General features: G+C 43.6%; 1 protein-coding gene across 1 annotated transcript in view; it reads left to right on the forward strand.

Annotated features, from left to right (window-relative positions):
- The window catches only part of SGK1 (serum/glucocorticoid regulated kinase 1), a 225,147-nt gene that overhangs the window by 171,874 nt on the left and 28,974 nt on the right, over positions 1-24,299 (forward strand). The gene's annotated exons all lie outside the window — the stretch shown is intronic.

Raw genomic sequence — 24,299 nt, forward strand, 5'->3', positions numbered from 1 at the left:
GCATGGCCTGGGAGAGTACCTACACAGGTTGAACTAGATGGACTGGTGTCTTTATTCAACTTTACCAACTAAGAAACTATGGATGCTACAGTGCAATTAGGTGGATCCGTAGCTGGGGACTTTAGCAACCCCTAGCCCCAGACCAACAAGAATCAGGGCAGAGGAGAGAGAAATATTAGCTCCAGGGCATGGGAATGAACTAATCTGATCCAATACCAAGAGCCTAAAGAGGTTCTAAAGCCTAAGCATTTTTTACTTTAATGCAATGCTTGCATTAGGGTAAAAAAAATTTAGGCAGCAGTATGTCCCTTCACCCCATCAACTGACCTCTCTGTACTACTTGCCCAGACCATCAACTGCCCCCTCTGTGCTCCTTCATCTCTTCATCAACTGCCCCCTCTGTGCTCCTTGATCTCTTCATCAACTGCCCCCTCTGTGCTCCTTCATCTCTTCATCAACTGCCCCCTCTGTGCTCCTTGATCTCTTCATCAACTGCCCCCTCTGTGCTCCTTCATCTCTTCATCAACTGCCCCCTCTGTGCTCCTTGATCTCTTCATCAACTGCCCCCTCTGTGCTCCTTGATCTCTTCATCAACTACCCCCTCTGTGCTCCTTGATCTCTTCATCAACTACCCCCCCCATGCTCCTTGATCTCTTCATAAACTGCCCCTCTGTGCTCCTTGATCTCTTCATCAACTGCCCCCTCTGTGCTCCTTGATCTCTTCATCAACTGTTCCCTCTGTGCTCCTTGATCTCTTCTTCGACTACCCCCTCTGTGCTACTTGATCTCTTCATTGACTACCCCCTTGGCACAGCTTGTTTTTTCCAACAGCTTGTTTTTTCTTGACACCAACACAGGGCCCCCGGTGGCATGGCACCCAAAGTAGATGCCCCTTCCACCTTGGCCCAGCCCTGAATCAGCCCCATAGAGCAATCACTTGATCAGCTCAAAAAGGCCAAACAAGGCAATTGTCACCTCACGTCTACATGTACTTTTACAGTATACAGACTGTAATTGTTTTGATATCTCCCTGGTAAAAGCACTGATTAATTCTAGCGTAACATAATACGCAGTTACACATATCCAAGTAACATGGTGACTGACAACAAGAAGCACACAGGAATCTTGAGCACTGAGTTCTTCAGTTATTTAAATGCCACCTCATCAGCTTTGTAAGTAAAGTATGTGTAAGTCACAATACAACAGAGATTATAATATTTTGCCTTTGCCTACGTTATGTTACTTTTCTTTTTTTTAACTTTTTGCATGAGCCTTTCTGTTTAGTTTCTAGCTCCTCTTACTCCATTCCTGTGCACAAAAGAAACTGTGTTTCGCCTGTGAGGTAGAAAACAATGAAGCACAGAAAGGTCAGCTTTCATCTATGGTTCTCCACATTCGAGAAAATTTGTGACAACGTGGGAAAAAAAAAAAAGAAATGTCAGGAGTAGGGCGTTAAAGATCAGCCAGTGTATGTGATAAAATATGGTGTAAGTAAAACAGACTACATAACTGTATTGATGGTGTCTATGCTGAATAAGGTGTACCTCCCGCCAAAACATCTTTCTTGTTTTTGTTAGAGAGGTGAAGGGTTGAATCCTCCATCAGTTTCTGTCATCTGTGTCTTTATTTATTACAGCAAAGGACCTGAGGGGAAATTTCCAAAAGGGACGCAGGCACCAATAAAACATTATTTTTAGTAGAAGAGAGCAAGGAAATAATCCACTTCAGCTTTGTGTTGCTGCTGACTGGAGTTCTACATTGATCTAATCAAACTTGCTATGTGTAAAGCAAGCTACACAATAATCCAAGCTCTAAACCTTGCCGACCGGCGCACACCGATATACGTCAGCATGTGGGCAAGTGGGCGTATCTGCACATCCCCTGTAAGAGGTGGGGACCATGACTGTTTCCCGGCGATCATGTCATGGAGCTTCAAAACAGGGAAGTGCCTATGTAAACAAGGCATTTCCACGTTCTGGCCTGTGTCATGACAGAGATCACTACTACCTGTCATCGGGAGCAGAGATTGCTGTCATGTGACTTGAAGCACATCCCCCCCACAGTTAGAATCACTCCCTAGGACACACTTAACCCCTTCATCGCCCCCTAGTGGTTAACCCCTTCACTGCCAGTGTCATTTACACAGTAATCAGTGCATTTTTATAGCACTGATAAATGACAATGTTCCCAAAATAGTGTCAAAAGTGTCTGATGTGTCTGCCATAATGTCGCAGTCCCAATCTCCGCCATTAATAATAAAAAATAATTAAATGAATAATAAAAATGACATAAAACTATCCCCTATTTTGTAGACGCTATAACTTTTACACAAACCAATCAATATACGCCTATGGCAATTTTTTAAGTTTTTACTAAAAATATGTAGAAGAATACATATCGGCCTAAACTGAGAAAACATTTTTTTTATATATTTTTGGGGGATATTTATTATAGCAAAAAGTAAACAATATTGCATTTTTTTTTTTTTAATTGTCACACTTTTTTTGTTCATAGCGCAAAAATAAAAACCGCAGAGGTGATCAAATACTACCAAAAGAAAGCGCTATTTGTGGGGGAAAAAAGGACGTCAATTTTGATTGGGTGCAACGTCGCACGACCGCGCAATTGTCAGTTAAAGCAATGCCGAATCACAAAAAGTGCTCTGGTCAGGAAGGGGGTAAACTCTTCCGGGGCTGAAGCGGTTAAAGCGGAGTTCCACCCATAAAATGTACTTCATAGCAATAAACAGCATTACACTTCAGCAACAACATTTGGATCTTTTTTTTTTTTTAATCAGTACTTCTGCACTGTTGCTACAGAGAATCCCAAGGGAAATTTGGTCATTCGCCGTGGAGAGCAAGTGGCAGATTACAAGGGACCCTTGTAATCTGCCACTTCCTCTCAGTGGCGAATGACCAAATTTCCCTCGGTGCCTGTGCTCGCTATTGCTCCTGGGAGATGTGTGTCGTTCTTTCCCAGAAGTCAGTGGGCAGCGCCGAGGGCTATCATTGTGTTATTGGGAATCTTGGTTGCTATCACAACAGGGCGGGCATTTCCGACGACGACGCACGTTGTGACAACCTGACAAGTTCACTGCGCTGTGAGGTGTGCTTACTTCACCTGCGTGAGAACGGGCGGTGCATGCTGGTTATTCAGCAGCACTGTATCCCGGAAGTTTATCCTTGTGAGCTTTGCCTGCCCACAAACAAGATGGGAACGCCCAAACAGGAGGAATTTAAGGTTCGATTTTTCATAAAATATGAACAACAGTGGCGGAATTTACCAGTGCAACATTAGTATGCTATGATTGTAACAGATGGATTTTTTTTTATTAATTTTTAATTGCTATATGTCATTGGAACTCCGCTTTAAGTATCGAAACAAGGATTTTCTGTAAAAAAAAAAACTCCCACAGCTAAGTACGGTAATAAGTAGATACGAGAAACAAGGACAAGGGAGGACTCAGGAATGACATGGCAGCTGTGGCATTACCAATTACTCATGTTCTTACGTAAATCCTGATTAATTTGCTGAACAGGCCTTGGACTTTGCTTAGTGTAAAAAACAAATGAAGATTTGCTAAAGAAATAATGGACTGGTCATGGTCATAATAACTGTATGGTGCCAAAAGCTATTACATGAAATGTACCAATCCAAGTGCCAGATGCAGGTTATACAAAGTAAATGAATATTGGCATTAAAACCTAAGAGTTTTTTTTTTTTTTTCAGCTATAACAGGGCTGATTATATGGCAGATAAGGTCTAAAAGGGCAGCGAAGCAAAAACAACACTTATATTATAGCTCAAAGTGCCTGTGTCTGAAGAGTTTTTCATGTTTCCTTGTTCTCATATTGCTTCCTCAAAGCCCCTATGTTCTCATTCTGCCCAAAGAAATTATGGTTACTGTTAGGTGTCTCATTTTAGTGTTATGTTATAAGTCTGTTATTTTTCAACAGAGCAAGCTGTCCTGCAGATGTAGCATTTAACACTGACGGGGGTGCCTAAAATGGTGAGCCTTTATTTACTTATGTAAAATCCTTATCTCAAAAGGAAAAAACTGTTACTATAACTTCTTAAAAAATGCTAGCTGAAGTTAAGCTTAATTTTGTTAAGCTGGACATACAATGGGCGTAGAAAAGAATTACCCCCTTTGAGGGCTGAAATGAAGACAGACATGATTTTAGTTTTATCAAACTGTATTTATTATAAAATGCGAATAAAAAGATATAACATCAACATGTAAAACAAAATAAAAAAATAAATAAAAAAAAACTGAATTAATGAGTTGGAAAAAGGATCACCCCCTAGTGTCAGGATTTTGTCGAACCGCCTTTTGCTTTAATTTCAGCCTTTAGTCTGTTGGGATATGTCTCTACTAAGTTTACACATCTAGACTTTGCAATATTTGCCCTCCCCTATTTGTGGAACTGTTCAAAGTTCAGTTAAATTTGATGGTGACCGTTTGTGGACTTCAGTCTTCAAGTCATTACATAGATATTCAATGGGGTTTAAGTCTGGCCTCTGACTAGGTCATGGGAGGAGCGTTCACCTTTTTCTCCTTCAACCACTGTGTGGTCATTTTTGCTGTGTGGTTTGGGTCATTGTCATATTGGAAGGTAAACCTTCTTCTCATTGACAACTTTGTGGCAGAGAGCAGCAGATTTTCCTCAAGAATTTGAGAAACACCCCATAACAGTATATTACCACCTCCATGCTTTACTGTAGGAATGGTGTTATTTGGATAGTGAGCTGTACTGGATTTCCGTCAAACATATCGTTTGGTTTTGATGCCAAATAATTCAATTTTATTTTCATCTGACTATAACATCTTTTTCCATGTGGCCTCAGAATATTCAAGGTTCGTTTTAGCAAAGCTCAGTCATGATTGCATGTGGCCTTCCTTGAGGAGTGTTTTTTTCTGGCAACCTCCCCATACAAGTCCCATTTGTGGAGAATTTGTAATATTGTTGTCACATGCACACAATGACCACTCTTTGTCATAAATTCCTGTAACTGCTTCAGAGTTGCTGTAGGCCTCTTAGTAGCCTCTCTGACCAGTTTCCTCCCAGCTCTTTAATCCAGTTTGAGGTGACGTCCTGATCCAGGGAGGGTCTGTGTTGTACCAAATACCTTCCACTTAATAATAATAGACTTCACTGTACTTCTAGGCATTGATAAAGCCTTTGAAATTCTTTTGTATCCCTCTCCTGACTTGTACCTGTCCACAGCTTTATCCCAGAGATCTTTTGACAGTGCCTTGCTTGTTTGCTTCAGTTGCACTAACAGGGACTGAAATGCTCCAGGTAAGCGCTTTTCATGCTGAGCTAATCAAAATGACACAGCTGATCACAGTTGAAAGTCAAATTGTTTTGTGTGCCATTGAGAAGGTGATTATCTACACCTAATGAAGTCATTTTTAAGAAGAAGGGTGATCTTTTTTTAACTCAGTGACTCTTTTTTTGAATTGTTTTTAATTTTTCTGACAAGTTGGTGTTATATCTTTCACTTGGATGTTATAACTTACACTAAATATATATAGTTGTATAAATATAACTGGATAAAACAAAAACTGTATCTGTCTTCATTTCAGACTGCAAAGCAACAAAATGTGATTTTTTTTTAAAGGGGGGGCAATTCTTTTCTATACCCATTGTAGAAGTGTCTTTTTTTTTTAAAATTGCTTATGATTTTTATACGAAATTTCGTTAACGAATTTCAGAATTTCGGTTCGAAATTAACAGAATTGTGACTGGTGTTTTGTTCACCAATCAGAGCAAGTCAGCACAGCACAGGGATGGTGGGAACCCCTCATAATGGGTATAGAGGGTGTACACTCAGACCCGGGAACTCAGCACAGGGATGGTGGGAACCCCTCATAATGGACACAGAAGATGTACAGACCTGGGAAATCAGCACAGGGATGGTGGGAACCCCTCATAATGGACACAGCAGGTGTACAGACCTGGGAACTCAGCACAGGGATGGTGGGAACCCCTCATAATGGACACAGTAGGTGTACAGACCTGGGAACTCAGCACAGGGATGGTGGGAACCCCTCATAATGGACACAGCAGGTGTACAGACCTGGGAACTCAGCACAGGGATGGTGGGAACCTCTCATAATGGACACAGTAGGTGTTCAGACCTGGGAACTCAGCACAGGGATGGTGGGAACCCTATGGGAATTTCTATGCTTACGAACTTCATATGAAATACGAAATTTCGTTAATAAATTTGGGGATTTCGGATCCAAATTAACAGAAACATGACTGGTGTTTTGTTCACCAATCAAAGTCAGCAGAGCACACGGATGGTGATAACCCCTCATAATGGACACAGCAGGTGTACACTAAGACCCGGGAACTCAGCACAGGGATGGTGGGAACCCCTCATAATGGACACAACACAGTTTAGGAGATATTTACAATAAAGCTGTACGCCGATGTCTACGGCGCATGTGCACTTTAGGAAGGGCAGGTTGTGCTGTTTCTAAAGGGGTCATGCCGTGACTGGTGGCTCTCACGTGTATGCGTGGGAGTGACGTCACACGGCTCCGGCCAGTCACAGAGCTGGAGTTTAGCCCCGGAAGGAAGGGGGTGAAGATGGACGCTCGCTGCTAGTGGGGACAGCGGTTACATCGCAGGCTTCAGATTCAGGTAAGTGGCACATAATGGGCTATAGTAGCCCATAATGCTTTACCTTTGCAGGGAAATAAAGAGGAAGTAAAACCCACCAGAGCTTGTTGCTGCTGTGATCTAACTTCCTGTTAGATGGTGGCTACTAAGGTTGCCACCTGTCCAGGATTCACCCTGACAGTCCGGATTTTTAATCATGTGTCTGGGTTTCAGACAGACTGAGACCGGGACACATTATTCAGACTGGTCTGTTGCTCCCCAAGTAACCAAGATAGTCACACACAAATCTGCTGCCATCCGGGAGCTGTGGGCGGCTGTCTGGTGGCAGGTTTGACATCCCCGGGGGGCAGGGCAATGATGTAATCTAGCCACACCCACTGTTGGCCACACCCACTGTTTGCTGTGGCACGCTATGCGCACAGCATTATTACTCTCCCTGGGGCACGCAAAGGTGTCCCAGGCCGCTAAAGTGTTTGGATTTGGCTTGAAGAAAAGGTGGCAATCCTAGTGTCTACATCCATTCTCCATGGTCCCGTTGTATGTAGGAATGTAGCCATCCTCTCTTGGTCAAGTCTAAGATGGACTAGGACTATGGATTATATCGATTAGTGTCATTTTAACTAAGGGTTAGTATTAAAGATTAAAAAGTTATTTGGTTGACACTGGCACCGTGGAATCTGTGTGCACCATATAAAACACAGCAGCAGTGAATGAAACCAACTAAAGCCTAGGGGGCATGTTAGACAGTCACCAGGTCTTGTGGTAGGCTAGACATCTGCATACAGGTAGTGTGCCTGCTGAAATGCCCCATTCATTGAAAATTTAGAGGGACACAGTGGGGAGGGGGGTAGAATTAAAGATCCACACAGTTTTCCACTGAGCACCAAGGGCAGAAGCAGATAGGACAGAAACAGGTGAGGATAGAGTTCTGTGAAATGCAAGCCCTATCCTCATAGATCAGTGATAATCAACCAGGGTTCCTCCAAAGGTTGCTAGAGGTTCCTTCAGCAATGGGCAATTGCTCCCAAGTTCCCACTGACACCATTGACCTTTTTAGCCATCTGTAAGGGGGTAATTCTTCCCAATGAGCACAAGTGTAAGGACCATTCTTCCCACTGACCATCACACTAATGTATCATGAGTTGTAGAGTTCTAATTTTTAGCAGGGTTTCCCTAAGACTGGAGAACTATTTCAAGGGTTCCTCTGTGTTGAAAAGGTTGAGAAAGGCTGATCTAGATTATAGGGTTTTTAATTTACGCCGTGATAAATGTGCTCTGCAGAACCAATTAGACATAAAAAGCAAGTATTGCATCCAACAAGTGTTTATATTTGACATTTCAGTAATAAAACATATGAGACAAACTTATATGAAATGCTTCAGTTATTAGTCAGAACCAAATGGCTTTAAAAAATCCAAAATATGAAGCTTTTGTGATTCTGAATAATTTATTTGCGGTAATGGCAGGAGAGTATAATTGGTTTCCCGTGAACCTGGTTTGCTCCCAAACCTCATTTTCTGCTCGTGGGCCTAAAAATAACACAAGGAACATCTATGAACTTTTCTTTTATGGAACCTCAAGTACCTTGTTTTTCTTCTGTGACAATTTCAATTACAAAGAGTGAAAAGTGGGTGAAAATTTAAATTCAGTGGATAGAATACAATAGATGTGCCTTATGCAGAAAATCAGCCAAAAAATACCGCTTTAAAAGTGATCGTACGAGATCACGACAGTTCATGCTAAATTCTCTGAAAGGATAAACACGAAATCAGAACGTACGATTTTGATTTGACCACTTGCCGACCTGCTCACGCAAATATACTGCGGCAGGTCGGCTCTCCTGCGCAAACTGATGCACCTGTATGTCAGTCCACAAAAGCAGGGTGGCAGCCCGCGATCGCAGAGGGGAGAGTCAGAACGGGGAACTGCCTATGTAAACAAAGCATTTACCTGTTCTGCCTAGTGACATGACAGAGATCTCTGTCATGTTTAAGTAAGCCCACCCCCTCTACAGTTAGAACACGCTGAGGGAACACACTTAAAGTGATTGTAAAGGTAAAAATAAAAAAAGTAACAAACATAGCATACTTACCTCCACTGTGCAGCTCGTTTTGCACAGAGTGGCCCGAACTTACTCTTCTGGGGTCCCCCAGTGACTCTCGTGGCTCCTCCCCACATGATAACCCCCTTTGGAGATGCGCTCTTCTAGGGGATTACCTTGTGGGCATGCTCCCGAGTCCAGCATTCAGCGTCCATAGAGGCCGAATGCAAGCTTGGCCTGCTGGTGCTCATGTCATTTGATTTGATTGACAGCAGTGGGAGCCAATGGCTGTGCTGCTATCAATCTATCCAGTCAAGAGCCAGGAACCCCGGTTAGAGAGACAGCGCATCTCCGTGGGTCAAGATCGAGGGTTCAGGTAAGTAAAACGTGGGGCTGGGGGGCCGGTCACCGACAGTTTTTTTTTCTCCTGCATAGGATGCATTAAGGTGAAAAAATACATAGGTTTACAACCCCTTTAACCCCTTGATCGCCCCCTAGTGTTAACCCCTTCCCTGCCAGTGTCATTTTTACATTGATTAGTGCATTTTTTCTTAGCACTAATCAATGTAATAATGTCACTGGTCCCATAAAAGTGTCACAGATTTGTCCGCCGCAATGTCGCAGTCTCACAAAAAAATTGCAGATTGCCACCATTACCAGTAAAAAATAAATAAATAAACAAAAGTCCCTAAATCTATCCCATAGTTTGTAGATGTGATCAATTTTGCGCAAAGTTAATATACGCCTATTGCGAAAATATGTTGGCCTAAACTGATGAATACATTTGTTTTTTAAAACATTTTTTATTTTGGATATGTATTATAGCAAATAGTAAAAAAAATATATATATATATTTTTTTTTAAATTGTCGGGCTTTTTTTGTTTATAACGCAAAAAATAAAACTGAGAGATGATCAATTACCATCAAAAGAAAGCTCTATTTGTGGGAAAAAAAGGACGTCAATTTTGTTTGGGCGCGGTGTTGCACGACCGCACAATTGTCAGTTAAAGCGACGCAGTGCCATATCACAAAAAATGCTCTGGTCATTAAGGGAGTAAAACCTTCTGGGCTGTAGTGGTTAATCAGCACAGTATTCTTACAAAAAAAAAAATGGAAGACCAAGACCGCGGAAATGAAATAATACATTACAATACAATACAACACATTACATCACTTCCGAAGCTGTATTCTGTCGTAAGAGAATTTTCGTAACCTCTTCAGTCTCGATATGAGACTAGAATGCAAAATAAATCATCTGATATTCTCATCATGTTTACAAGGCTTAAGAATGTGATCTTCTAATCTACAATAGATACTCAGTAAATGTATTAACTAAAAAGTTAACATTTACAGGAAACAGTATTGTAATAATAGCAAAAAAAATAAGGTCATCCAAACGTTGTCAATAATGTTAGTCATGCCATCCTTTCAGATGAACCAGCCTGTCCGTTTTTCAGGCAGTTCTGAACAGAAGAAACTTTGTTTTAGTTTATGGTCAACCAGAAATAAAGAGAAGTGAGTCTGTTTCCATCCAACTATCTCCCAAGTCCATCTACATACAAAAAAATAAATAAGTAATAGGTTCGTGTCCTTTTTCCGTTTTACACCTTACCATGACAGATAAAGGTTGGAAAGGAACCTAAGAAGAGCCAGTGGAGGAAAAAACTGAACAGCAACAAAAGTTCCATTCATTCCATTGTGTTCTGAGTCAGCCAGGGATCTGTTCATGGATTCCCTGCTGATTGGAATGGATGCTGTCCATGAGAAAGGACCCCTATAATTGTATAGTATACACAGTATCTGGAAGTAGGAGCTGCTGCCATAGGCTTTTGCTTCAAACATTGTCTTAACAATTGTTACATTGTCACTGGTTACAACTATGTAATACTTTTGTTTCTATCATTTCAATCAAGCAGCTGTTACAGCATATCACAGGCTAAAGTTGGAACAAAAGTAAAACCTCATTCTAGGCCAGTGAAGAAATTTCCATTTCATTGTGTTGCACATTGGTGTGCCCAGCTTATTGCATTAGACCCCTTTCACATCGAGGGCATTTTGCAGGCGCTATAGGGTTAGAAATAGCGCTTGCAATCCGCCCTTAAACAGCTGCTCCATTGTCCCGAGGGCTTTCACACTGGAGCGGTGCGCTGGCAGGGCGTCAGGAAAAGCTCTGCCAGCAGCTTCTTTGAAGCGGTGTGTTTATCGCTCCTCCACCGCTGCTCCCCATTGAAATGAATGGGGCAGCTCTACAATACCGCTGGCAAAGCGCCGATATTGTGGCATATTGCAGGCAGGTTTTAACGCTTTCTCAGCCGCTAGCGGGGGGTAAAAGCTCCCCGCTAGCAGCCAAAATGCGCTGCAAATCCAACGGTAAAGCGACGCTATGGGCAGCTTGGTGTGAAAGCCATCTTAGCCCCTGTACACACGGTCGGAGATTTCGACAACCAAATCCATCGGATTTTGTCCATCAGATTTTGTCCGTCGGATCTTGTCTGAAACTGTTGCATACACACGGTCGGACTAAGTTGTCGAAAAATCCGATCATTCAGAATGTGATGACGTAATTTTGTTACGATGGGACTACGTTCAGGCTAGTAGCCAATAGCTTTGATGTAGGAATTTGATCTGAGCATGCGTGGCACTTGGTCCGAATCAAAATTCTCTACACATGATCGGAGTATGTCCGATCGAACCAGTTGGTCGGGAAATATTTCCAAAAAGTTGGAAAATTGGGTCCGACGGATATTCCGACGGAATCAGTCCGATGCATACCACACACAGTCGGATTATCCGACAACACGGTCCGATAGGACACATTCCGACGGATTCTCCGACCGTGTGTACAAGGGCTTAGGGTGTGCACTCCCGAACACAAACTCACTTGTATATCAGAGCAGAGGACAGTGTCAGTAGAGCAAAGATTGGTGTCAGTAGGGGGGTGGACAGTATCAGTTGTTTTTATTTGTTTTATCATTATTTTTTACAATTTTTTTAAATTTTTTTTTTTTTTACAATTTTCTTAGGATCCCCGTTGGGGGCTTTGGTGAAATATCAAGGATCTAAACAGAGAGAAAGGGATTGAGGACAGAGCTTCCCCAGTTCCTTTCTATGCAGCATTAGCTGCACTGGATAGGGAACGAATGAGAAGTGCTCTTTGCTGAGTGGCTTTCTGGTCATTCACAGACTGTGTTCATTCATTCATCCATCCTAAAACATCCCCCACAGCAGCCAGTGGGAGAGAAGATGAGGGAAGATAGCAGCACTGCCAGGGAGAGAGCGGGGATGCCAGGAAGCAGATGGGATCAGCACCACACAGGGGGATTAGAGTGTGCCCAGGCACACCCAGCACACCCTGTGCGCACGCCTATGCTTCTATGAGTGTCCAGCTGAGCACTGGTAAAGCTTGTAAGAGGAGTTTTCATTCTCCTGTGACTTGCCTATGAGGCTGCATGACCCCTGACCCTCTGTCTGGACAGTGCTGATTGGCCCTGTGCTGATCACATGCACCCTCTCCCCCCCCCAAAAAAAAAAACTCTCTAGCAATACACACCTAACTGAGCATGTTCAGAGTGCCTTCTAGGGCTCTGTTCTATCAGCAGATGGATTGGGGCAGTGGAAGAAGGGGAGGATCAGAGAAGATGGGATCAAACAGCCTTTTTACACAATGCAGAGGATTAACCCCTTAGGTTCCACAATGAGTATACACAGTATGAGGAAATATTCCTGCTGGTATAAACCGTACAATTTCAATCCAACAGGTTCTTCTACTGAACAAATTGCAGTCTGCAGATCATGGATCATTATTGCAGAAACAAGTCATTAACCACTTGCCGCCCGCCCTATAGCAAATAGACGGCGGCAAAGTGGTTGCATAATCCTGACCAGACGTCATATGACGTGATCAGGATTATGAGCCGCCAGGGGCGCGCATCACGGCGATCGTTGTTGCGGGGTGCCAGTCTGACACCCGGCAACTACGATCTTGGTAAAGAGTCACCGACGGAGACTCTTTACCACGTGATCAGCCGTGTCCAATCACGGCTGATCACAGTGTAAATAGGAAAAGCCGGTGATCGGCTTTTCCTCACTCGCGTCTGTCAGACGCGAGTAGAGGAGAGCCGATCGGCTGCTCCTCTGACAGGGGGGGTCTGTGCTGATTGATTATCAGCACAGCCCCCCCAAGGATGCCCACACTGGACCACCAGGGACGCCACCAGACCACCAGGGATGCCAAGGACAAGGTATGCCACCCTAGACCACCAGGGATTCCAGTCAGTGCCACAATGGATGCCAATCAGTGCCCATAATGGATGCCAATCAGTGCCCACAATGGGCATCACTGATTGGCATGCATTATTGATTGGCACTGATTGGCATCCATTAGAACAATATATTATAATACAATGCCGCCTATCAGTTCCCATCTGTGCCGCCTACCCATGCCCACCTGTGCCGCCTACCCATGCCCACCTGTGCCACCTACCCATGCCCACCTGTGCTGCCTAACCCATGCCCACCTGTGCCACCTATCCATGCCCATCCATGCCAATCCGTGCCAATTTGTGCCACCTATCAGTGCCCATCCGTGTCGCCCATCAGTGCCACCCATCAGTGCCGCCTATCAGTGCCACATATCGGTGTCCATCAATGCCACCTCATCAGTGCCACTTCATTGGTGCCACCTCATCGGTGCCCATCAGTGCCGCCTTATCATTGCCCATCAGTGTAACCCCATCAGTGCCCATCAGTGAAGGAGAAAACTTACTTATTTGCAAAGTTTTGAAACTGAAACAAAAAAAACATTTTTTTTTTCAAAATTTTCGGTATTTTTTTATTTGTTTAGCAAAAAATAAAAACCGCAGAGGTGATCAAATACCACCAAAAGAAAGCTCTATTTGTGGGAAAAAAAATGATAAAAATTTCATTTGGGTACAGTGTAGCATGACCGCGCAATTGTCATTCAAAGTGCGACAGCGCTGAAAGCTCAAAATTGGTCTGGGCAGGAAGGTGTTTAAGTGCACAGTATTGAAGTGGTTAAAGTGTGAAAAGCTGGTGAATTTCCTGGTGTTAATGGTTGTATACCTCATTAACAAGCCCAACTGGACTCAAGCCAAAAACAGAGCAGATATCTTTATCATTGTTCCAAAAGCTTTAATTGCCAAGTGTTAATACTTACAATGCTTTGTTGCTCCTTAACCACTTGACCACTGGGCACTTAAACCCCCTTCCTAACTAGACCAATTTTCAGCTTCTGGTGCTCTCACACATTGAATGACAATTACTCAGTCATGCAACACTGTACAAAATTAAATTTTTGTCCTTTTTTCACACAAATAGAGCTTTCTTTTGGTGGTATTCAATCAACGCTGGATTTTTTTATTTTTTGCGCTATAAATCAAAAAAGACTTAAAATTTGGTAAAAAAAATAAATAAAAATTGCCAGAGAATTGGTGAGTATTGGCAGAGTATTGGCGAGTATTGGTAAGTATTGAGGAGTATTGGCAGATTATTGCAGAGTATTGCAGATTATTGCAGAGTATTGCCACTGAGCAGTGCTGTGGGCACTACACATCCAGCCCACAGCGCTGCTACAAACGATCTCCCCCCCTCTCCCCTCGCACTGTACAGATTGGTACAGAGAGGGGAGGGAGGAACCAGCGTCATGACGTGACGCCAGTTTGTTTACAAGTGATCGCTCCATCATTTGACAGAGCGATCACGTGGTAAATGGCCACTACCAGCGGCCATTTACTATGATTCCTGTGTTGCATACACACGGTTGGACAAAGTTGTCGGAAAATCCGATAGTTCGGAATGAGGTAACGTTCATTGTGTACAACGGGACTACGTAGAGGCTAGTAGCCAATAGCTTTGGTCTTGTACTTTGATCTGAGCATGCGTGGCACTTTGTCCGTTGGAATTATCTACAAACGATCAGAAAAAGTATGATCGGATTTTGTTGTCGAAAATTTTAGATCCAGCTCTCAAACTTTTTCCGTCGGGATTTCCGATGGAAAAAGTCCGAAAGAGCCCACACACGATCTGATTTTTTTCCTACAACATAATCCGATGGGACCTTTTCCATAGGAAAATCTGACCGTGTGTACAGGGCATGAGACTGTCATGCACACCCCTGGTGGAATCAATAAGATGCTGTGCTTGCACCGGCATGATCCAGCATTGTCACCATCACAAAGTCAGTCTAAGCAATAATTTGGCGTTTACCAGATCACCAGCACCGAGAGGCAAAAATGTCCAAAAATGTCCAAAAAAATAGGCTAAAACATTGTTTTATGAAAAAACAAAATTTCAAATGTTTATATTGTCTAGTGTTTTAGCAAATTACTTGTCATCCAATTAGAGATTATATCCACTTCACTGGACCATTTTACATTTAAAAAAATCTCTCCCCAGCTTTTGCATGGGGCAGAATGTAGACCCCCACAATCCCTAAAGCATCCCATAGATTATGCAATTTACTTTCCTTCCACCACTGACTGCATTGATGGGGGAATCCCTCTTTCAGCAAACACAATGATCGCAGGTGGCAGCTATAGCCACCCGCAGCAATCACATGAAAAAAATCAGACAGGTTGGTTGTGCAACCAGCCTGCCCATAGATGGATCCAGTTGTGGCTCGTGTTTTTTTTTTTAAAGGCGGCTATCAGCAACCATTCATCCAGCACAACCACCCGCTGACTGCCCGCCACTTACCCCATCTTAGTGGCAGGTCAGGCAGTAGGTGAATGGCAGTAAGATGTGTCCCGCGAGCGGCTCTATTTCCTCTCATAGAGACACCATGCGTCTCTTCTCTCCTCCTTGCAAGGCATCCAATAGGATTGCCTGTACTATCAGCCAGTCGGGCAATGGGTACCAGACCCGCTTCCCGATTGGCCGGGAGGAGGATCAGTGTTGCAACAGCTAATCTTTATTCGCTGTTGCAACCCACCTGGGTGGGCTCAGGACGCATGCTCTGCAATGCGATCCCACCCTATTTTGAGGTCTATTAGAGTCCATGGCTCTAATCAGGTGCTTTAAAAAAAATGCTGGACGCTGTAAATTATGTGCCTGGTACACATAAATAGGGAGCGGCCATGGCTATGAATGAATCTATCCACTGCATATAGGGGATGGAGAGGAGAGAGGGGGCGGCACCTGGGCACTCCTACTTCATACCTCCCAACATTTTGAGATGGGAATGAGGGACACCTACTAGCAAACGTATGTAGGCATAGGACACGCCCCCTGCCACACCCCCTTAAAGGAGAATTAACCAGAAAACAAAAGGTTAATTAAATCCACAAGGGCATTTTTTACCACTACTATTTCTTTATATTGGCTTTTAAAATTTACAAATGCAGCAATTTAGAATTTGGATGAAAGGTTTAGCGCTGGGAAACACTTTTGGAAAGATAAAAAAGTGCATTTTATATACAATTATATGGATCAGACCAAAATGAGGGACAAATGAGGAGGAAAGAGGGACAGAGGGACATTGCTCCAAATCAGGGACAGTCCCTTGAAATCAGGGACAGTTGGGAGCTATGACTAATGCAAGGGCCTCCACTGGCATGGATCGAATCTCAGCAGGTCCCTGTTAAACTGGCCGAGAATCGATCCGCTTAAGTCCGCAGACCGCAGCAGCAGAACATCTATGCGATAAATGTGCTGTAGTTGATTCTTGCCTTGCATTGTGACATTTTTTTTGATTTTGGAGGAATATGGGAAGTGGATTTTGTGTGCTGCTATCAATAGTCAGAAACATCTTGCCATAAACTAAGGCTCTGTTTCAGTATGATAACTATAACGTTATCAATTCATGTGAAAGTAATTGAAACTGAAGTGTTGACAGTATGTGCGATGTAGGCTGGCATATGCCAATGAGACATGCCTGAACAGCTGAGGCTTGTCATATAGCTACAAGGCTGAAGAGGTGTGTTTTATGAAGAGATTATTCATTTAATGAGTGAGATAAGAGAAGGTGACCTCAGACAAGTTTTCAAGTTCATGATCTCAATGCATGGAGACATAAAAGCAGACATGAACACGTTATACTGTATATATATATATATATATATATATATAAGGAAGAGACTAGGTTCAGGTTTTTTGCTACCATGGGTTAGAGGGGAAGATCAACATGTATTTTCCATACCTACATACATTTTAAAGGAATAAATCATAAGGACATTTAGCCTGAAATACAATTTAAATATTTAAATATCATTTTTTATTTTACCATCAATTTACATTACTTATTAATTGTAACTACCGTAAATAGAATGTTTAAAATGAGCACAGATTTCCTTTAACCTATATAGTTATATTTTGGTCTCTCAATATACCAAATAGGAGAATATGTCATGGCTTCCAAAATGAATGTAATCGGTCGTACACACGATCTGAAAATTGGATGAAAAAATACCACTTATGAAGCGATCATACGATAATCAGATCGTAAGTACATAGCTTTCGAGAGCCGATCATGGCAGTTCATTCGATATTATCCGATCGGACAAGCATAAAAATGTTTCTCATATGATACCAGGTCATATGATTTTCGTTTTAATCAGTACGGTTAATGTCTGAAAATACAATAAAAATACACTAGAGCGCATGACATCACTTCCGATTATTTTTTTTTTGTTTTTTCAAAATTTACGGTCTTTTTTTTCTTAAAAAAATAAACGCAGAGGTGATCAAATACCACCAAAAGAAAGCTCTATTTGTGGATTTTTTTTATATAAATTTCATTTGTGTAAAGCGTTGCTTGACTGTGCAAATGGCAGTTAAAGTAACGCAGTGCCAAAAAGCAAAAAATGGTCTTGAAGGGGCATAAATCTTCAAGCGGTCAAAGGGTTATGCATCTGTAATGCCTGAACAGATTCTAGAATATATACTTAGGCATTCCATAGACGCTTCAAATTTGCATGATTTCCCCATCAACATAGACAGTGCTGACAGGGGAATCCCTCCTGTCGAGCATTTGGGAGAAGACAGCGATTATTGCTAGCAGCTATAGCAACCACTAGTGATAATCGCAAGTGAATCCGGCAGGCTGGTTGTACCCAAGATCGATCAACTTGGTACATTTAGCCTGCTGAACCCGATGAGATTGGAACCACCTATGGCCGGCATAAGTTTGTTTGCTATGGATTGTATGCTCCAGCAATGAAATGTATGCTGGCTAAGCACTGGCTTGTCTACAATAAAAATTATATTAGCCTAAAAGGGTATGGCATTGAAATCTGGCTTTTTTTTTAATGATATTTAAATTAAGGTTGCTTAAAGGTGTTCCCATTATAAAAAAAAGAACTAAAAGTCAACAGCTACAAATACTGCAGCTGCTGACTTTTAATAATCAGACACTTACCTGTCCCAGGGTCCAGTGATGCGGGGGATCGAAGCAGCGCTCGTCTCCCCCTCCGTTCAGCGGCGCTGGCATTGTAACTATGGGCAACCGGCTGTGGCTTCACAGCCGGGCACCCACTGCGTATGCGCGAGCGGTGCAGCGCGCCATGATTGGCTGCGCAATTATCTGGGACCTGTCACGTGTCCCAGATGATTGACAAGAAGGAAGGGACAGAGCTGAGCCCTTCCTGCGCCGAGGGCAAGTGATGTCAAGAGCCCAGATACTAAAGGAGGCAGACTATGAGGGACCCCCTAGCAAAAGCCATTTAGAGGTGAGTAAAAAAAAAATCCAAATTGAAAAAAATAAATAATTGGCACATTAATGCATTTTTTTTTTTGGTGGAACACCACTTTAAGCACTATTTTTGTCACTGCAGTCAGCATAATTCATGCAACATTACATCCTACAGATGATGTTATTTAGCATGACAGACAATTCAATAGATAATAACTGTGCAAATGTGTTTATGAAGTCACATAATAAACAATGAGGCCAAATCACCACACCTAGTTTATGAGGTAATAATGTGAAATACGGCTTTTTAGATAGATGATCTATAACATTGAATGTTATGAGATGACACCGTGCCATCACCTGAGCACGCAAACATCTTAAAACATTTGAATCCCAAACATGTTATAAAAAGGTGACACGGTTGCAGAGACAAGTGGTGGTTATTATATTCAATTCATATTTGGAGCCAAAGCAGCTAAAAAGGAGTCCTACAAAATTCATAACAATTAAAGCTGAACTCTGGGATAAGCAAACATTGTCTAAGCACAAGAGGCATGTGTATTCTTAGCCCTTGTACACACGGTCGGAGATTCCGTCGGAATGTTTCCTATTGGACCGTTTTGTCGGATATTCCGACTGTGTGTGGTCTGCATCGGACTGTTTCCATCGAAATATCGGACGGACCAACTTTTCCAACTTGCCGGTAAAATTTTCCGTCAAAATGCTCTGATCGGACATACTCCGATCATGTGTAGCCTACTCCGACGGACAAAGTGCCACGCATGCTCAGATCAAATTCCTAGACCAAAGCTATTGGCTACTAGCCTGAACGTAGTCCCGTCATAACGATATGTACGTTATGTACAATCGGATTTTCCGACAACCTAGTCTGACCATGTATATGCAACATCACTTCCGGACCTCTTCCGGAATTAATCCGTCGGAATTACTCCGACTGATTTGGTTGTCGGAATCTCCGACCGTGTGTACAAGGGCTTATTTGGTGTGCTTTGTGTATTTTTCCAGATCTGTGCATTAATCTAATATGAAACTTTGCCTCCATGAAGAACTTCCTTTAATAAAGACCAGTCACTGCTGTTCTCTCTCTTTGTGCAGGGTGACTGGTCTTGTATCCGCCCCTCCTGTAGTTCTTTGTAGGCAGCCTCTAGTGGGATGACCTGATGGGTCCCACCTGTTTAATTTAATGCTACACCTCTAATGGTTGTGATAGTAATCATAGAATTAAAATCACCAAGTGACTGACCATGGACAAGTTGTTCCTTCAGAAAATAGGATATTGGATAGCTGAGAAGGGGACATTTTATTTACTTTCTTTTTCAGTGAAGGTTCTTATTTATCCGGGTCATGGTATAGCTAGTAGTAATTAGTCACATTCAACTGGACTTGTTCTGTGATGTTGAAGACATTTCACAGCTTACCCAATGTTATTTTCTAGTTCTTAAACATTATAGAACAAGGCAAGTTACATGTGAGATTTGAGAATTTCTTATGTCTCTGGAGGACTCCTGAGGTCTGGTGAAATCTCGTTGACCCTTAAGCCACGTACACACGGGCGGACTGTCTGGCCAACTTAGTCCGTCAGACAATCCGACGGACAGTCCGTCATACTTTCGAATGAACGGACTTGACCACACACACCACTTTTTGAGCGGACTAATACGGCGTACTAAGTCCGCCATACTATCCGCCCTACTTTTGAAATGAACGGACTCGCCCACACACGCGGAGGAAAGTCCGCTCATTTCGAGCGCGTCTCCAGGTAGGCGGGGCCCGTGAAGGAGACGTCGCTGACCCCGCCGCCTGGTATGGACTTAAAGGGGAACCCCAACGCCGAAAAAAATCGGCGTGGGGGTCCCCCCCAAGTCCACAACAGACCCTTGTCCGAGCACGCTACCCGGCCGGCCAGGAAAGGGGGGCGAGCGAGCGCCCCCCTCCTAAACCGTACCAGGCCGCGTGCCCTCAACATGGGGGGGTGCCTTGGGGAAGGGGGGGCCGCACGGCCTCCCACCCCAAAGCACATTGTCCCCATGTTGATGAGGACAAGGGCCTCTTACCGACAACCCTGGCCGTTGGTTGTCTGGGTCTGCGGGCGGGGGGCTTATCGGAATCCGGGAGCCCCCTTTAATAAGGGGGCCCCCGGATACCGGCCCCCCACCCTATGTGAATGAGTATGGGGTACAATGTACCCCTACCCATTCACCTGTAAAATAAAAGTACAAAAAAAACACAACACACGAGATAAAATACTTTATTGCACAGCTCCGGGGGTCTTCCGTCTTCGGGGGTCTTCTCGCCGGACTCCTCCGCTATCTTCTTGTAGCTCTTTTGCTAGCGGAGGAGTCCGGCTTTTTTCCTCGCCGCCGGCCTCTTCTCCCGACTTCGGGGGTCTTGTCCCCCTCTTCGGTTCTTCTGCCGGGCCACCGCGCCTTCTTATAGCTCTTTTACAGGCGGTGGCCCGGTCTTCTGTCGCCGCCGCCGCCTTCCGTTCTTCTTCTTCTTCTTCTTCTTCTCCAGGAGATGTTGCCTCGACGATCTCTCCGGCCGGAATGCCAGGGACGCACTGCGCGGCCATTTATATAGGGACAAGGGGCGGTGTCACATGGCTTTATGTCACATGGGTTGGTCACATGGGTTGATGTCACATGGGGACTATGACATCGTAAGGGGGCGGGGTCACCATGTGACACCAACCCATGTGACATAAAGCCATGTGACACCGCCCCTTGTCCCTATATAAGTGGCCGCGCAGTGCGTCCCTGGCATTCCGGCCGGAGAGATCGTCGAGGCAACATCTCCTGGAGAAGAAGAAGAAGAAGAAGAACGGAAGGCGGCGGCGGCGGCGACAGAAGACCGGGCCACCGCCTGTAAAAGAGCTATAAGAAGGCGCGGTGGCCCGGCAGAAGAACAGAAGAGGGGGAAAAGACCCCCGAAGTCGGGAGAAGAGGCCGGTGGCGAGGAAGAAAGCCGGACTCCTCCGCTAGCAAAAGAGCTACAAGAAGATAGCGGAGGAGTCCGGCGAGAAGACCCCCGAAGACGGAAGACCCCCGGAGCTGTGCAATAAAGTATTTTATCTCGTGTGTTGTGTTTTTTTTTGTACTTTTATTTTACAGGTGAATGGGTAGGGGTACATTGTACCCCATACTTATTCACATAGGGTGGGGGGCCGGTATCCGGGGGCCCCCTTATTAAAGGGGGCTCCCGGATTCCGATAAGCCCCCCGCCCGCAGACCCCGACAACCAACAGGGTTGTCGGGAAGAGGCCCTTGTCCTCATCAACATGGGGACAAGGTGCTTTGGGGTGGGGGGGCCGCGGACTTTTCTCCGGGCGGGAAAAGTCCGCTCATTTCAAAAGTACGGCGGACTGGCATACACACGGGCAGATTGTCCGCCGAAATGCGAGTCCGACGGACAGTATTACGGAAATTCCGAAATACTTAGTCCGCCAGACTGCACGCTGAAAAAGTCCGCTGAAGCCCACACACGAGCGGACTGTCTGCTGAAATGTGTTTCGGCGGACTAAGTTGGCCAGACAGCCCGCCCGTGTGTACGCGGCTTTACTGTTCTGTTGGCTGAAACATATATTAGAATGGAGAAGGTCCCACCACGTTCAAAATTTGGCCAAAATTTACTTCTCATTCTTAGCGAGACACAAGTTTGTCTCTTGACAGCAGTGGTGTGCAAAAGCTAAATACCTAAGTGTACAAAAAAAGTGCACAAAACACACACAAAAAAGTGCACTTAAGGGTGTGTCTTTAGTCCACCTCTCGAATAAGCTAACACCCCGGGGCTCAAGGCTTGTTGCAGGAGCAAGGCTCAACTTGGTCCACCTAGCCAAAGGCCTGACGGACCCTCTCCTCATGGTTAGTTGAAGCCAATCAACGAGTACTAGGTGAGGGGCATACCCTCCATCCAAGTGAAAAGATACACAGACAAAAGTGCAAGTAACAAAACAGTTCCAAAAAAAAATTCACTAAATAAATAGTGCCAGTGCGGGTGCATTGGCTAGGCCTTGCAGCCTAGTAGTAAAAATTGCCCAGGATTTAGCCCATATAGGCGCTATGCATAAAAAAGCTTAGGTGACTAGACCTTGTGCCACTTCTCACAGTGGGTTTCCCATGTCCAAGTGATACTATGAGCACCCCAGGGGTGACCAACTCCCAGGGGGCACTGACAACTTTTGGCCTGCCCAGCCCAAGCCCAAACCAGGTAGCCCCATTTAAATCAGCAGGTGCTGGGCCCCTCTAGTCTTCCGGGAAAAATTACTCAGATGCCCCACATCCTGGACACTCAGACCCCCCCCCCCCCCCCTTTTGTCCAACCTACACAGCTCCCAATACACCAGCAGGGATACAAAACAGCCAGCCTTACCTACAAAAAGGCCAGAATAGTAGCGTAGCACCCCTACTGGACACAAATAAGAACAAACGCTACACTTTCTCTTAGCCAAAAGGCCGATAAATTAAACAAAATCAGTATCATGGCTGTTGATAAATAAAATTGTCAGTAACAGCAGTGTAGATTGTTTCAGGACCCAAGAGACAAACATAAGCCTGTATGAAGGCTCAAGACAAATAATTGGATACAGAAAAGTATGGATAACTGTGAACAGAAACTGACCGCTGTATACTACAAGGCAGACAGGAGGGCCAAAATAGACCAAATGTACAAAAGAATATAAACATGAATTAGTGGGAACCAGATGTTCAGCAATTCATCTGGATTTTAAATTTGTGCACGGAAGAATGATACACTACAACATAGAAATCATGGTTTTCATACGCTATGGTAATTATGGCCAAAAATCCTGAAACAGAATTTGAAATAAATGCTTGATAATATTAGGCTGGATGATCTACACTGAAAAACAGTTGTTCTGAATGCACAGTTGGCCTGCGGGTTCGATTTAATTATTTGCATTAATTCATCCACTATTTTGAAATGAGGATTAAACCCCTTTTTTATTTTTAATGAAAGTGAGGCATGCAGATACCTTCTGATTTTGGACTGTACTTTGCAGGGAACAGTAAAATCAGTAAAGCCTATCCAGATGAGGTCATTCTACAACCTGACTTTTTCCCATTTAATATCCAAAACCATATTGACCTGGCAGAATAGTAATTTTAATTCAACCCATTGCAAAAATATCTAAAACTCAATAGAAGCTACTTGCTAATAAAAATTTGAAGGGACGGAATTAGGCATATTTTGAGGCCAGCTCCATCATGCTTTAGCTGATTCACAATGGCTCCTAGTTTTCATTTTTTCCCATTTTTTTTTTTTGTAATACTATCAACCAATCAAAATTGTTTCTTCCTAACTAATCAAACCAACGTTACCATTATTCATCTAATATGATTGCCAAAACAAGCTTTGTCATCACAGTCATTTATGTACACCAGCCATCTGTGGGAGCCCATGTGTAACCTGTTTCTTTTAACGCATACCCTATGCTTGTGTATAGCGCTAGTTATATTTAACTGATAAACATGAGTCACATTGCCATATATGGATTATGGCAGCCACAAACAGCAGATGGATCGTGAAAAGAGAAAAAAATAAATAAATAAATCTGAGGATTTTAGTAACTCCATTACTAGTCTTATCTTGGCTATCATTGTGTGTCCTACTAAGACTCTTTTAGCTTAGTATTATAATCAAAATGTTTTATTTATCAGGATTAACTACAAAAACAGGCTTGCCATAAAAATAAATTCAGAACGCTGTGACCATGAGAACTAAGCTTTATACACACCATCTAGGATGTAGGAGATAGAAATGCTTCAGATTTGGCATGCAAGCGTAATCCAGACTGTAGGAAACCAGAGGACTTACGTTGGTGAGCTGTCTGAACTGCTCTAGAAACCTATTGACACATATTTATATAAGGTCCCCTTGTCGGATCAAGCTCTCAATCATGAATTTGCTGTATATCTGTGGCAGTGGCAACACTTATAA

This window comes from Lithobates pipiens, unplaced genomic scaffold (genome assembly GCF_037356315.1).
Source record: "Lithobates pipiens isolate NorthernLeopardFrog02 unplaced genomic scaffold, aLitPip1_a1.2 Scaffold_18, whole genome shotgun sequence".
Lineage (NCBI taxonomy): Eukaryota > Metazoa > Chordata > Amphibia > Anura > Ranidae > Lithobates > Lithobates pipiens.